Raw genomic sequence first — 17,062 nt, forward strand, 5'->3', positions numbered from 1 at the left:
GGTCACTCTGACAGAGCTCCAAAAGGCACAAGCTTCACATCTGGAGGAAACCTGGCACCATCCCTACGGTGTAGAATGGTGGTGGCAGCATCAGGCTGTGGAGATGTTTTTCAGCGCAGGGACTGGAAGACTAGTCAGAATCGAGGCAAAGATTAACAGAGAAAAGTACAGAGAGATAATTGATGAAAACCTGCTACTTGTTCTCCCCACTATATCAACATCAACTGTTCAGTGGAGACTGAGTGAATCAGGCCTTTATGGGCGAATTGCTGCAAAGAAACCACCACTGAAGGACACCAATAGGAAGAAAAGACATGCTTTGGCCAAGAAATACGAGCCATGGACATTAGACCGGTGGAAATCTGTCCTTTGGTCTGATGAATCCACATTTGAGATGTTTGGTTCCAACCTCCATGTCTTTGTTAGATGCAGAGTAAGTGAACGGATGATGTCCACAGGTGTGATGGTGTGGGGGTCCTTTGCTGATGACACTGTCGCCAATTTATTTAGAATTCAAGGCACACCTAAACAATCACTGCTACCACAGCATTCTGCAGCAATACACCATCCCATCTGGTTTGGGCTTAGTGGGACTATAATTTGTTCTTCAACAGGACAATGACCCAACACACCTCCAGGCTGTGAAAGTGATGGAGTTCTGCATCAGATGACCTGGCCTCTATAATCACCCGACCTTAACCCAATTGAGATGGCTTGGGATTAGTTGGACCGCAGAGTGAAGGAAAAGGAGCCAACAAGTGCTCAGCATGTGTGGGAACTCCTTCAAGACTGTTGGAAAAGCATTCCGGGTGAACCTGGTTGAGAGAATGCCAAGAGTGTGCAAAGCTGTCATCAAGGCAAAGGGTGGCTTCTTTGAAGATTCTAAAATCTAAAATATATTTTCATTTGTTTTACACTTTTTTGGTTACTACATGATTCCATACATGTAATTTCATAGTTTTGATGTCTTCACTATTCTTTTAGTCCATATGAAGAAATCCCTTGAATGAGTAGGTGTGTCCAAACTTTTGACTGGTACTGTATATATTTATTGAGGATTGGAAATTATGCAATTACATTGATGGAAGCTACAATCTATCTGCAATATTAAAGCTTATCTACCCCTCCCCCAAGCCCGTTTACAACTTGTTTATTCATCAAAACATAGCCCTTTTGCACCATCACAAGCTCTTGTGCTCATAATAACGGCATTGAAATATTTCTGACACACTCCCTCGATCTATTGCTCTACTGCCATTGTGTTAGGTCTGTTAAAATACACACCCCTCGGGTTAAGTGTGTTTAGCCTCCAGAAGTTAGGTACCATTATTTAGAGAGGATATACATCTCAGCCTGCCTATTCATAATGCACAACCATGTAGATCAGCACTGTGATAAGTAGGGGCGACAGTGTGTGTGTGTGTGTGAGGACCCATCTTTTCTCTGCCTCGCTCTCTCTCTCTCCAGTCCCCTTGCTGTCTCTGGCCCAGCTTTTAACCGCTGACACTGGGAATACATGCCACAATCAGCCGGCAATGAGCCATCCGTCAATCTCAAATGACTGACTGGCTGGCTCGTAGTGCATCATGTGCAGTGGGCAATTCGGGAGCATGTCCACATTAATATACAATGATATGATTATGGAATGTGATTATACATGATTCATAAACATGCCTGGAATTCATTCAATTGCTTTTTCTCTCTCTTTATCTTTATCCATCTCTCTCTCTCTCTCTCTCTCTCTCTCTCTCTCTCTCTCTCTCACACAAACACACAACACACACACACACACACACACGCCCTTACTCTAAAGTTTCTCATCCCAAAGAGAGGGACGTCTCCTCCCAATGTCAGTGTGGGAGAGATGCTGCCCATAGGTATGCAGACAGACTGCCAGTCAGAGTTGCCTGCAGTATGAACTATGAGCAGTAATTAAAGAAAAGAGGGAAGAAGGGACGGAGGGGGGTACATCTGCTCCCCTCTTTATCAGCCTAATCAAGCAGCACCGAGTGGGCTGGCGTTCCATTCCGCCAGCATCCGGGGGTAAAAGGGGGCTAAAAGACCCCGAAACAGGAATCGACATCAGGACTAATGATAATTCAATTAAAAGGTTGCTCACTCAAGGGAATGCACACATTATTATCTCTCTCTCTCTCTCTCTCTCTCTCTCTCTCTCTCCTGGAGTCCCCAGAATAGCCTAATTGAGGTCTGCCCCTCAGTGTCAGGGTGATGACGAAGAGGGTGCCCCCAACGTGTCTCAAGGGCTGTTCTCCTAATTGGTTAATTAATCCTTACAAGTCTCGCCTGCAGTGCCCGAAGGCATGAGTGCTGATAGAGAAAGTGGGGGGCAGGAGGCGATGTGTGATGGAGGGGGATGTGTGATGGTGGGGGGTAGTGCGAACAATTTTTGACAATGACATCAATGTGCGCCCAGGGGATGGAAGCTGGGCTTCTGAAAGCGTACCACAAAGTCGTATCCCGACTCTCCTGCAATGGGGTTTTCGTCTCTCTTGTCTGTTTTTTTTTATTCTGTTTTTCTAAATTCTAGGGTTGCTCACTGGGGTTTCAAGCAGACAGGTTTTTAAATGTAACAATGTTCAAACAAAAGCCCTCCAAGGATATGACTACACCGTATATTTACAAACTTGGGTCCTCTAGGTGAAGCCATCTCTGTGTTGCGTTTCATTCTGTGTTCTGAAGAGTTACTTTGGGCTTAGGGGAAGGGCAGGCTTGTGATAGACCCACAGTGTTGGTCTGGGTGACACTCACTGAAAGAGACAAGTGCGTAATTTGCCCTGAGTTCCAACACAACACACTCTTGCATAATCCATGTATGTTCACTAACATAGAAATGCTTTTTAAACACATCATGGGGTTTAGTTCCAAATCAGATATATTTGAGAAGGTAAATGTACATGTACTTTACTGATTTAAAGTGCATAGAACAGTAGTGTGTCTTCACTTTTAAAGACTGAAATATAGGTTATGTGTTAGCGTACTTCAAGGTATGTAGACAGAAGTATTGAGATTGTCAATGATAAACAGCTCCACTATAAATGTTTCCATTTGCCATGGTTTGCAATTGTAAGTGCTGCCACGGCGCTCTCCAGGCATTGTGTCACAGGCTAAACTAAGGGAACTTTTTAACTAGTGTATCAGTATATACTGTATACAGGTACAGTGTCTGACAGCCCTAAATATACCGTTTTAAACATGTAAATTATATATCAGTGTTCACATGATTTATTCAGCATGGGAAAAACCATGTAATCTACTGTATTTCTTACTGTGGAATCTCTTCTGGATCAAGATTCATTCTATAAATATTATGAATCACCTTTGGATCATTTTAGATGCACAATCCAAGTATAACATTCTCTAAACCAACAGCGGTTCTTGTTTGCGTTTGCTGCTCATGGCGTAAAATGTTCCACCAGCCTGCTCATTGGAGGGGAATGCTGACTGTGCACACACTGTGCACATAGTCATTTTCTGAGCTGATGGGTTCACTGAGGAAACTTAAAATGAAGAATGAAGAACTGAAGAAGAAACCTGCACACACACACTAATCTCATACGCACTGCAGGGCTGCATCCCAAATGGAACGTTATTCCCTTATATTCCCTTGTACCCTACCTTTGACCAGGGTACACATAGCTCTGATAGAAATAGTGCACTACATAGGGAACAGGGTGCCATTTGGGACACATCCCAGACAAACCATGAACATGCAGAAAACACATTCAGTTTAAAATGATCCAGTCATAAATTCGTCTTCCAAATCCCCTTCAGATTTTCTTGACTGTAGCATGAGAACGAAACACTACAAGCCTGGAAATATCCGCTCCCAGTCCTTTGCCCAATATATTATTAAACTCTTAAAATCCAGGCCTTATACGGAGTAGAACTGTTGACCAAGCACTCCTCAGATAAACAGTATATGTGGTCTCCAACCAAAGATGGCTGAAGTCAAACAAAACGCTTGTCTTGGACACATTGGGCCCGAGGCAAGGACAAATGCAGCCACACAACAGACTGTACATGACATGACAGGGACTCAAACAAACCCAAGCGGACACATATCGACACCCAGACTGGGGTTGGGGTGGAGAAGGTGGGGGGGGGGCACGCACAAGCCTTTCGCTAAGGAAGTAACCCCCCCCTCTTAAAAAGGATCTATTGTGTGTGTGTGTGTGTGTGTGTGTGCGCGTTTTAACCCCATGACAGTTACCTCTCCCTCAGGCCCGATTAGTTTAGTTAGCAGTCATGTACTGAACTCTGAAAGCCATCAGCTAAATCATATAAGCTATCTTTTTTGGATTACACACTGTCACACCCTGACCATAGTTTACTTTGTATGTTTCTATGTTTTGGTTGGTCAGGGTGTGATCTGAGTGGGCATTCTATGTTGGATGTCTTGTTTGCCTATTTCTATGTCTGGCCTGATATGGTTCTCAATCAGAGGCAGGTGTTAGTCATTGTCTCTGATTGGGAACCATATTTAGGTAGCCTGGGTTTCACTGTGTGTTTGTGGGTGATTGTAACTGTCTCTGTGTTTTGCACCAGATAGGACTGTTTTAGGTTTTCGCACGTTTGTTGTTTTGTTAGTGTATTCGGGTACAGTTTCTTTATTAAAGTAAAATGAATAACAACCACGCTGCATTTTGGTCCGCTCCTCCTTCCCACAACGAAAGCCGTGACAGAATCACCCACCACAACAGGACCAAGCGGCGTGGTAACAGGCAAAAGCAACAGCAGGAGCAACAAAAAGAGGAATGGACATGGGAGGACGAATTATTCGGCGAAGGACCCTAGGATCAGCCTGGAGAATATCTCCGCCCCAAAGAAGAACTGGAGGCGGAGAGAGCTTAGAGGAGCTGGTATGAGGAGGCAGCGCGGCGAGGCAGATGGAAGCCTGAGAGTCAGCCCCAAAAAGTTATTGGGGGAAGGCTCACAGGGAGTATGGCGACGCGAGGTAGGAAACCTACGCCAACTTCCTGTGGTTACCGGGGGGCTAGAGAGACCGGGCAGGCACCGTGTTATGCTGTGGTGCGCACGGTGTCTAAAGTGCGGGTGCATAGCCCGGTTCGGTATATTCCAGCTCCGTGTATCGGCCGGGCTAGATTGAGCGTCGAGCCAAATGACATGAAGCTGGCTCTACGCATCTGGTCCCCAGTGCGTCTCCTTGGGCCGGCTTACATGGCACCAGCCTTGCGCACGGTGTCCCCGGTTCGCCTGCATAGCCCAGTGCGGGCTATTCCAACTTGCCGCACTGGCAGAGCGACCGAGAGTATTCAACCAGGTAAGGTTGGGCAGGCTCGGTGCTCAAGAGCTCCAGTGCGCCTGCACGGTCCAGTCTACACAGTACCACCTCCACACACCAGCCCTCCGGTGGCAGCTCCCCGCACCAGGCTTCCTGTGCGTGTCTTCGGCCCAGTACCACCAGTGCCAGCACCACGCATCAGGCCTACAGTGCGCCTCGCCTCTCCAGCGCTGCCGGAGCCTTCCTCCTCTCCTGCGCTGCCGGAGTCTCCCGCCTGTCCAGCGCTGCCCGAGCCTTCCTCCTCTACAGCGCTGCCAGGGTCTCCCGCCTGTTCAGCGCAGCCAGAGCCTTCCTCCTCTCTTGCGCTGCTGGAGTCTCCTGCCTGTTTAGCGCAGCCAGAGCTGCCAGCTTGCATGGAGCAGCCAGAGCAGCCAGTCTGCATGGAGTAGCCAGAGCTGCCAGCCTGCATGGAGCAGCCAGAGCTGCCAGCCTGCATGGAGCAGCCAGAGCTGCCAGTCTGCATGGAGCAGCCAGAGCTGCCAGTCTGCATGGAGCAGCCAGAGCTGCCAGTCTGCATGGAGCAGCCAGAGCTGCCAGTCTGCATGGTGCAGCCAGAGCTGCCAGTTTGCATGGAGCAGCCAGAGCTGCCAGTCTGCAAGGAGCTGCCAGTCTGCAAGAAGCCGCCAGAGCCGCCAGTCAGCATGGAGCAGCCAGAGCCGCCAGTCAGCATGGAGCAGCCAGAGCCGCCAGTCAGCATGGAGCAGCCAGAGCCGCCAGTCAGCATGGAGCAGCCAGAGCCGTTAGTCTGCCAGGATCTGCCAGTCAACCATACTCTTCCAGATCCGCCAGTCAGCCAGACTCTTCCAGATCCGCCAGTCAGCCAGACTCTTCCAGATCCGCCAGTCAGCCAGACTCTTCCAGATCCGCCAGTCAGCCAGACTCTTCCAGATCCGCCAGTCAACCAGACTCCTCAGATGTCATCCTAACAAACTCGTCCTCTAAATACACCTCTGCTGTTTTCAATCAAGATCTCAGCGATCACTGCCTCATTGCTTGCATCCGTAATTGGTTTGTGACCAAACGACCACCCCTCATCACTGTCAAACACTCCCTAAAATACTTCTGCGAGCAGGCCTTTCTAATTGACCTGGCTGGTGTATCCTGGAATGACATTGACCTCATCCCATCAGTAGATGATGCCTGGCTATTCTTTATAAGTGCCTTACTCACCATCTTAAATAAGCATGCCCCATTCAAAAAAGTTAGAACTACGAATAGATATGGTCCTTGGTTCACTCCAGACCTTTCTGCCCTTGACCAGCACAAAATGTCCTGTGACGTTCTGCTTTAGCATCGAACAGCCCCCGTGATATGCAACTTTTCAGGGAAGTTAGGAACAAATATACACAGGCAGTTAGGAAAGCTGAAGCTAGCTTTTTCAAACAGAAATTTGCATCCTGTGGTACTAACTCAAAAAAGTTCTGGGACACTGTAAAGTCCATGGAGAATAAGAACACCTCCTCCCAGCTGCCCACTGCTCTGAGGATAGGAAACACTGTCGCCACTGATAAATCCACTATAATTGAGAATTTCAATAAGCATTTCTCTATGGCTGGCCATGCTTTCCACCTGGCTACCCCTACCTCGGTCAACTGCCCGGCACCCTCCACAGCAAACCGCCAAAGCCCCCACCATTTCTCCTTTACCCAAATCCAGATAGCTGATGTTCTGAAAGAGCTGCAAATTCTGGACCCCTACAAATCAGCCGGGCTAGACAATCTGGACCCTCTATTTCTAAAATGATCTGCCGAAATTGTTGCAACATCTCTGATGTCTCTCTGGAAGGCAACCCATGCTCTAATTTTGTCTACCTTGTTGTCAAGAGACTGGACATTGGCGGGTAGTATACTCGGAAGCGATGGGCGGTGTACACGCCTACAGAGCCTGACCAGGAGGCCGCTACGTCTTCCTCTTCTGTGGCGATGTTGTTTTGGGTCGGCTTCTGGGATTTTATCCACTGTCCTGAGTGGTGGTCCGAACAAAGGATCTGCTTTGGGAAAGTTGTATGCCTGGTCGTAATGTTGGTAAGTTGATGTCGCTCTTATACGCAACAGTTCTTCCCAGTTGTATGTAATAACACTTTTTTCTGGGATAACACAGTAAGAAATAATACATAGATTCTGCATAGATTCCTAAGGACTTAAGGACTAAGGACATCTCTGTCGGCATCATCTTTACTAACCAACCATAGACCATTCATCATTGCCACCAACACACAGAGTGAGTTAGCTATATCGACCATTCCATCTCCACAAACAAACATGTTTACTCTGCTGAAGGTACCTATCAGTCTAGCACTGACTACCATGGCATAGAATATACACAAATATATTATGCTCCATACATACAGTGAACTACAGATGAAACGACATAACACGACAAACAGAAAATATTATAACATAATAAGGCACTTACTTTGATAGAAATGCACATATTTCCAAAGTTATTATTAGTAATGAAATCAACAATGACCGCGATGCCGTCAACAGACGGAAAATGTGAACACGTTTGTGCAGATCCTGTTCTGACAGGAGATGTGCAAATGTCTGCAGACTTGGAACTGCACAAACATTTGGGAAGTGCTCATGGAATTTTGTCCGGATCAGAAATGTCAAAAAAATGTATTGTCCGCAAAAGTAAAAGTGACACATTTTATGTGAATGAATGAGGAGGTGGAACACACCTCAATTCAAACTGTTCTTAGAAAATAAAAACTTGTTAGAAAGTTGAAAACAGCCTATAAATAAAAACAGGCTGCGTGCCTTGGTTTGAGGGCAGCACGGATTAAATGTACTGTTGCGTAACAGTCACATTCTGGAATGAAGGGAACATTATAACATCACGTGCATAAAAAAACTCACTATGGGGATATTTGGAACTCATGTATGAAAATGTATAAACAAATTAGGCACATTTGGGCAGGCTTGATACCATTTTTTAAACAGAAATACAATGGTTCATTGGATCAGTCTAAAACTTTGCACACACACTGTTGCCATCTAGTGGCCAAAATCAAATTTCACCGGAGCTGAAATAATACATTATGGCCTTTCTCTTGCATTTCAAAGATGACGGTACAAAAACATATACAAGAACAGTTGTTTTTTTCTTTGTATTATATTTAACTATGCCTTCTCAAGTAAAACCCTCACGCATCATCAAACTACCTGCCCTCCAGGACACCTGCATCACCCGATGTCACAGGAAGGCCAAAAAGATCATCAAGGACAACAACCACCTGAGCCACTGCCTGTTCACCCCACTATCATTCAGAAGGTGAGGTCAGTACAGGTGCATCAAAGCTGGGACCAAAATACTGAAAAACAGCTTATATCTCAGGGCCATCCGACTGTTAAATTAGCACAGAGGCTGCTTCCTACATACAGACTTGAAATCATTGGCCACTTTAATAAATGGATCACTAGTCACTTTAATAATGCCACTTTAATAATGTTTACATATATTGCATTACTCATCTCATGTATATGCTGTATTTTATACCATCTATTGCATCTTGCCTATACCTCTCTGTCATTGCTCATTCATATATTTATATGTAGATATTCTTATTCCTTTACTTAGATTTGTGTGTATTAGGTAGTTGTTGTGGAGCTGTTAGATATTGCTGCACTGTTGGAACTAGAAGCACAAGCACTTCACTACACTCACAATAACATCTGCAAACCATGTGTATGTGACCAATACAATTTGATTTGTATTTTAATAAATATCAGAGACCCGAATCATCTGCCTCCTGTGTCTGCATCTGGGTCTTGTCGTTATAGAAACAGACAAGATGGAGGTGTACACATTGTTGTATTACATCATGGAGCAAGAAAAGTACATTTTAATAATGGAGCAATTCAAACTGCAACTGGACACGGACATTTGATGTGACTCCTGTTTCTCTGAATCGAGGACGAAGACGGCATCGCTAAGGTTGGTCGAAAATTCTCTGTGCTATACCAAACAGTACATATCTTGTAACTCCCAGTGATGGATACCAAAAAGCTTTGATTAATCTGTTAAATCTATGGGGGCGCTATTTCATTTTTGGATAAAAAGACGTGCCCGTTTTAAGCGCAATATTTTGTCACAAAAAGATGCTCGACTATGCATATAATTAATAGCTTTGGAAAGAAAACACTCTGAGGTTTCCAGAACTGCAAAGATATTGTCTGTGAGTGCCCCAGAACAGGAGCTACAGGCAAAACCAAGATGAAACTGCAACCAGGAAATGAGCAGGATTTTTGAGGCTCTGTTTTTCATTGTCTCCTTATATGGCTGTGAATGCGACAGGAATGAGCCTGCCCTATCTATCATTTCCCCAAGGTGTCTACAGCATTGTGACGTATTTGTAGGCATATCATTGGAAGATTGACCATAAGAGACTACATTTGCCAGGTGTCCGCCCGGTGTCCTCCGTTGAAATTGTTGCGTCATTTTCAGCTGCTGGTATTTTTCCATGGGATTCTGAGACGAAAGCAGGCTTCCACGAACGGCATATCAATGAAGAGATATGTGAAAAAACACCTTGAGGATTGATTCTAAACAACTTTTGCCATGTTTCGGTCGATATTATGGAGTTAATACCATCTACTGTATCTTGCCAATGCTGCTCAGCACCATCACTCATTCATATCTTTATGTACATATTCTTTATACCCTTACACTGTGTATGAGAAATTCGTTTTGGAATTATTAGTTAGATTACTTGTTGGTTATTACTGCATTGTCGGAACTGGAAGAACAAGCATTTCGCTACACTCGCATTAACATCTGCTAACCATGTGTATGTGACAAATAAAATTTGATTTGATTTGATGTGAGCCATGACAATGCAACAATTTTAAAGATTTTACTGAATTACAGTTCATTGGGCCCTAATCTATGGATGACATATAACTGGGAATAGAGATATGCATCTGTTGGTCACAGATACCTTAGTACGGGCGTGGATCAGAAAACCATCTCTTTCGCATAGAGTTGATCAGGCTGTTCATTGTTCACTGTGGAATGTTGTCCCATTCAATAGCTGTGCAACGTCGCTGGGTATTGACGGGAAATGGAACACGCTGTCGTACACATAGATCCAGAATATCCCAAACATGCTTCATCTGTGACATGTCTGGTGAGTAAGCAGGCCATGTAAGAACTGGGACATTTTCAGCTTTCAGGAATTGTGTACATATCCTTGCAACATGGGGCCAAGCACTATAATTTTTTGTTTAACTATGCAAGTCAGTTAGGAACACATTTTTAACTTCTGGGCCAGTTGTGCTATGCCCTATGGGACTCCCAATCACAGGCGGATGTGATGAGGCCTGGATTCGAACCAGGGACTGCAGTGACGCCTCTTGCGCTGAGATGTAGTGCCTTTCGACCGCTGCTCCACTCTGGAGACTAACGCTAACATGAGGTGGAAGTCCTGGGTTGGCGTGGTTACACGTTGGAGGAGGCTTATGGTCGAAAAATTATGTTGCGTAACAAAACTGCACATTTTAGAGTAGCCTTATATTGCCCCCAGCACAAGGTTCACCTGTGTAATGATCATGCTGTTTAATCAGCTTCTTGATATGCCACACCTGTCAGGTGAATGCATTATCTTGACAAAGGAGAAATTCTCACTAATGGATGTAAACTAATTTGTGCAAAACATTTGAGAGAAATAATCTTTATGTGCTTATTAAAAAAATCTGGGATCTTTTATTTCAGCTCATGAAACATGGGACCAATACTTTACATGTTGCGTTTATATTTTTGTTCAGTGTATTTACAGTTGCAGATGTTACAAATGCAAGGCGGGGTGCATGACATGTTAGCAGGCGCCAGGCTAACTAGCTTGCCAACTCCAGTCATGTGCTAACATTTGCTAGTAAACATAGCTTTTGGTGGCTCGTTGTGGGTTGCTGTTTAGTAACCATATCTGAAAGTAAAAAGAGAAGAGGTTTTACAATCAAGATAGAAAATAACTCTGATTGTAAAACCTCTTCTATTTTTGTTATTAATATGGCTACCGGTAGTTGTTTAGCTAATTTAATACTTATGTAAATGTGATATTTCAGAGTTTTATTTATACATTTGCAAAACATCTGTTTATGCTTTGTCATTATGGAGTATTGTTTGTAGATTGATCAGGGAAAAAACACGTAACGTAACAAAATGTGAAAAAAGTAAAGGGATCTGAATACTTTCCAAATGCACTGTATGTGTATATATTTGAATAATTTTTACTTTCTTTACTTTTACGCCCATGGGGAAGGGGTGGTATAGGGAGAGTGTTCTCTGTGGCTGGGAAGTGTGAAAGAGAAAACCCAGTTGCTGAGGAGGTGGAAAACCTGGTTTCCGAGAGTGGGGGTGGAGACATGTTGGTTGGGTGAATGGGATGGGATGGGATGTTCGGGGTGGAGGCCCACTTCTTTTTTGTTTCATTTTCCCTGTTTTATACAGAATTGTGAGTGGCAGCCTATGGGTACATGTTATATGAACCTATAACCTGAAAAGGATCATTTACCTGTATCCCCCCCAACAAAAAATAACAAAACAAATACAAATATTGACCCCCCAAAATAACCAACATTTTAAAGAAATACACAGACAGACACAAACAAACGACAGGCACAAGGATGACATGAGGACTTGCAGCCTCTGTCATAAAACAGCAGGACTCTATCCCCATGTCACAGGACTTGTATTCAGCTCCGTGCCACGGTAAAATATGTCCCCAAATACAGATGGGAACTCAACTGTGATCCACTCAAACATGTCCCCTCTGTAACGGAGTGTCACACTGAATATAGTGAAGAGGTGAAAATACATGTACACTGTCATAAGACAGTCGAGCAAGAAAGAATAGAAATGTATCGGTCCTTCTCGAAAAGGAAAGACATTCATCTTGGGGATCTATATACAATAGCAGGCTTGGGTGTCTATGTCAGTGCTTCACAATCAAAATAATTCAAGCTGTTTGTTGTCTTGTTTACTGTGACAAGTGACCACCTAAAATTCTATTTGCAGCGTAAATGTATTATCTACCAGCCAAGATGAAATGCTAAAGCAGTATTGGCACAAGGAGCTGTCACAAGCCATGTCGGCTTCCGTTTCAGGTCCAAGTGTGCACATCAACACATATACTGTAGTTCACGTGTCCATGTAGACCCATGTGAAAGAAATAGCATGTGGCATGTCAAGAATGTACACACCACTGAATAGGTGCCCTATGCATCTGACTGTGTGTGTGTGTGTGTTCCACAGAGTGTAAGAGAGAGAAAGTCAGTGCCTGCTCTGGTGTTGTGTGTGCCCCTCTTTCCTTCCACGCTGACATCTAAGAGAAGGCGAAGAATGTCAAAAGGGATTTGGCAGGGATGGGGCCGCACGGCACGCTGCCATTCACATTGAATCAGACACACGGCGAGCCACATTCAGCCTCCGGGAACACCCCGCACCCTCTTTACTAGTAGAACCCCCTTCCTCACCTCCACCACCCCCCATCTGCCTCCCCTTTTCTGCCTTAGAGCCCCATTGAACACAGGGTCTCCACGCCCAGCCCCCAGTCACCCCCATTCCACAATCTGCCCACACACACACACGTTGGTGCACACACACGTCCTCTTCCATTTATTGCCCATTCGTCCCTGGTACCCACCACTCTCTTTCTCTCTCTTTGAGAATCCTCTCCAGTCATACTGACCCTCCCTTCCCCCGACCCCTGTCTCTTGTTCTTCTCCCCTCCTCTGTGCTTCAGAGAAAAGAGCTGAGGGCAAGATTAGGGGTTGGCTGCCTCTTTGCGTTACCAGCAAAAATAAATATTCCAAGAATGACTCCTATTGCCCGGGGGATGTTTATGAGTGTACATGCTGTTCCATACACACACACACACACACACACACACACACACACACACACACACACACACACACACACACACACACACACACACACACACACACACACACACACACATACATACATACATACACATGCACGCACACATTTCCTCCACACACAGTGTGAGACAGTAGACGGAGCAGAGGGGGATCACCTACACTCATCTTGTCCCTGTAAACCCTTTACAGCATCATCACCTGTGATATCACTGAGCTCTGTCCGACAATGGCATGGCAGCAAGAAGAAAGGTGCTAACCACTGACGGATGGTAGAGAAGGATGGAAAATGATGAACAAATGGTCACTGTAAAATTAATATTGGTTAAAAAATATACAGTACCAGTCAAAAGGAGTTTTCTTTAATTTTACTATTTTGTACATTGTAGAATAATAGTGAAGACATCAACACCATGAAATAACACATATGGAATCATGTAGTGACCAAAAAAGTGTTAAACAAATCAAAATATTATTTATATTTGAGATTCTTCAAAGTAGCCACCCTTTGCCTTGATGACAGCTTTGCACACTCCTGGCTTTCTCTCAACCAGCTTCACCTGGAATGCTTTTCCAACAGTCTTGAAGGAGTTCCCACATATGCTGAGCACTTGTTGGCTGCTTTTCCTTCACTCTGCAGTCCAACTCATCCCAAACCATCTTAATTGGGTTGAGGTTGGGTGATTGTGGAGGCCAGGTCATCTGGCATTCTCTCAACCAACTTTGTGAGGGAGTCACCCGGAATGCATTTCAATTAACAGGTGTGCCTTATTAAAAGTTAATTTGTGAAATTTCTTTCCTTCTTAATGCATTTGAGCCAATCAGTTGTGTTGTGACAAGGTAGAGGTGGTATACGAAGATAGCCCTATTTGGTTAAATACCACGTTCATATTATTGCAACAGCTCAAATAAGATGAGATGTAGACAGTCCATCAATACTTTAGGACATGAAGGTCAGTCGATACACATAATTTCAAGAACTTTGAAAGTTTCTTCAAGTGCAGTTGCAAAAATCATCAAGCGCAATGATGAAACTGACTCTCATGAGGACCGCCAGAGGAAAGGAAGACCCAGAGTTACCTCTGCTGCAGAGGATAAGCTGTCATCAAGGCAGCGGTCATCAAGGCAGAGGGTGGCAACTTTGAAGAATCTGAAATATAAAATATATTTTGAATTGTTTAATACTTTTTTGGTTACAGTACATGATTCCATATGTGTTCTTTCATAGTTTTGATTTCTTCACTATTATTCTACAATGTAGGAAATGGTAAAAATAAAGGAAAACCCTATAATGAGTAGGTGTGTTCAAACTTTTGACTGATATTGTATATATTAAAATAATAGCACAAAATAAAAAAGTTACTAAACTATCTAACAGCATCACAAAGATCATAGGGAAATACAGTATAAGCATAAGTTAACCTCTAGTCTGATGATCGATAACACAACCCTGTATAATGTTAAGCGTTTTGGGTAACACTTTATTTGTTAAGTCCATCTGTAGACGCTCTACAGGCTATCAGTAACATTTCAACTTACTATCTACTAACCCTAGCCATAACCTTAAACCTTATCCTAAGCCTAAACTTAACCCTTAACCTAGCCCTAACCTAACCCTTATTCTAAATCTAACCCTAACCGTAACCTTAGCGAGCCGTGACCTTTGTAACCTTTGTTTGTTGATAGTATGGCCATCTGTAGAGCATTGTTTAGATAATAAAGCATTTTACTTTTCCATCATGTTCACGTTGGAGGCTTGGTTGATTTCCATTTTTTAAGTATACTTTTTATCAAGATGATTGACGAGACCATAACCTAATGAGACCATGTTGTTGTAGCTTCACCAGGCAGCTGCTGCATATGTACAGGAAGAGGAAACCCTGCTAGGGTTTCAACTGTGGCACAGACACTAAAAACAAACACTACCACCTCATGCTTCTGTGACAGCTGTCGACTGTCCGACTTCTGAGCACACTTACCTAGGATTGGAAGTCAGAAGACATGAGCACCAAGTATGTGTTCTACGTCCATCCAGTTTGTTGGCTGCATCCATAAATACATACATAAAGGATGTGTCCCAAATGGCACCCTATTCCTTACATATTCTAACTCTTTTAGGCAGAGCACTATGGGCCCTGGTCAAAAGTAGTGCACTTGATAGAGAATTGGGTGCCATTTGGGATGCAGGGGACTGTGTTTCCAGCGCATTAGTTAACTGTTGATTTGTGTTTCTTCTCTTTGCGTTGACGCGTTTACTGTATGTCCCCTTTAGAAGTGAAGTGTAGAGGTTATAGAAGGGAAGTACCAAGGCTGTAGCTCAGGGCACCAATGACCTGTGACCAGAAGATAAGGCATTTTGTGAGGTCAGCATTCCTAACAGACCTGGGTTCAGATACTATTTGAAATCATGTCACATGCTTTAGCTGGGTTTGATTGAGTTTGCATGTTGCAATGGAACCAATAGAACAGTACCAAAAGTGCAAATCAGTCCACCCGGCACTCCAGGCAGGCTCAAGGAAACGCACAAAGTACTTGAAAGATTTGAAACAGTATTTGAACCCCAGAGCCTAGGCCTGATTCCTAGTAACCTTATTTAGATGTTGACTGTTTTTGTAAGGTCAGCATTTCTACAGCGATAAAATTATTTTGTCTACTAAGTAGTTCTGACATTGACTACACCTCTGAAAGTATGTAAAAGAAGTGTAGAGAGAAGCATGTGCAAATGTCACTTTATTATTTGTTTCCCTCGATGTTGCTATAGTGTCTGCCTTCTCCGAAGAATTACTCACAGTGCTTTTGTAGACTTGCTTGGTGTGGTGCAATTGTTTGAACATGTCAGAACAGGATGGTTGTTTACAGGCTGCAAATGTTTCCTTCTCATTGGATCCCTGTTGACTGACCTGCTATGGGAGGGAGGTGCAGCTGTGAGGTGACTTGTATATGTATATACACTGAGTATACCAAACATTAGGAACACCTTCCTAATATTGAGTTACAATCCCACCCTCCCTCTACAAGAAGTCGAAAGTGTTCCAATACTTCCCACAGTTGTGTCAAGCTGGTTGTACGTCCTTTGGGTGGCGGACCATTCTTGATACACACGGGAAACTGTTGAGCATGAAAAACCCAACAGCGTTGCAGTTCTTGACACAAACCTACTACCAAACCTCGTTCAAAGGCACTTAAATATTTTTGAGTGCCCATTCACCCTCTGAATGGCATGTCTCAATTGTCTCAAGGCTATAACATCTTTCCTTAACCTCTCTCCTCCCCTTCATCTACACTGATTGAAGTGGATCTATCAAGTGACATCAATAAGGGATCATAGCTTTCACCTGGATTTACCGGGTCAGTTTCTGTCATGGAAAGAGCAGGTGCCCTTAATGTTTTGTACACTCAGTGTATAGTGTGTACAGTATATGTGTATTTGCAGAGGGGTCCGAAATTATTGACACCCTTGATGAAGATGAGCAATAATGACTGCATAAAATAAAGAATTCAAATACTGAACTCTACTGTATTTATGCAAAAGAAATGAAGGAATTATTTACAGTTTATTTCCATTGGGCACAACATAATCTGAAAAGCAACCACAACAAACTGCAAATGCATCCACCAAGTTTGGAGAGTTTAATTTGATTTTTTATTTAATTTCACCTTTATTTAACCAGGTAGGCCAGTTGAGAACAAGTTCTCATTTACAACTGCGACCTGGCCAAGATAAAGCAAAGCAGTGCAACAAAAACAACAACACAAAGTTACACATAAACAAACGTACAGTCAATAACACAATAGAAAAATGTACAGTGTGTGCAAATGTAGAAAAGTAGGGAGGTAAGGCAATAAATAGGCCATA

The sequence above is a fragment of the Oncorhynchus masou genome, chromosome 5 (assembly GCF_036934945.1).
Source record: "Oncorhynchus masou masou isolate Uvic2021 chromosome 5, UVic_Omas_1.1, whole genome shotgun sequence".
NCBI classification, from domain to species: domain Eukaryota; kingdom Metazoa; phylum Chordata; class Actinopteri; order Salmoniformes; family Salmonidae; genus Oncorhynchus; species Oncorhynchus masou.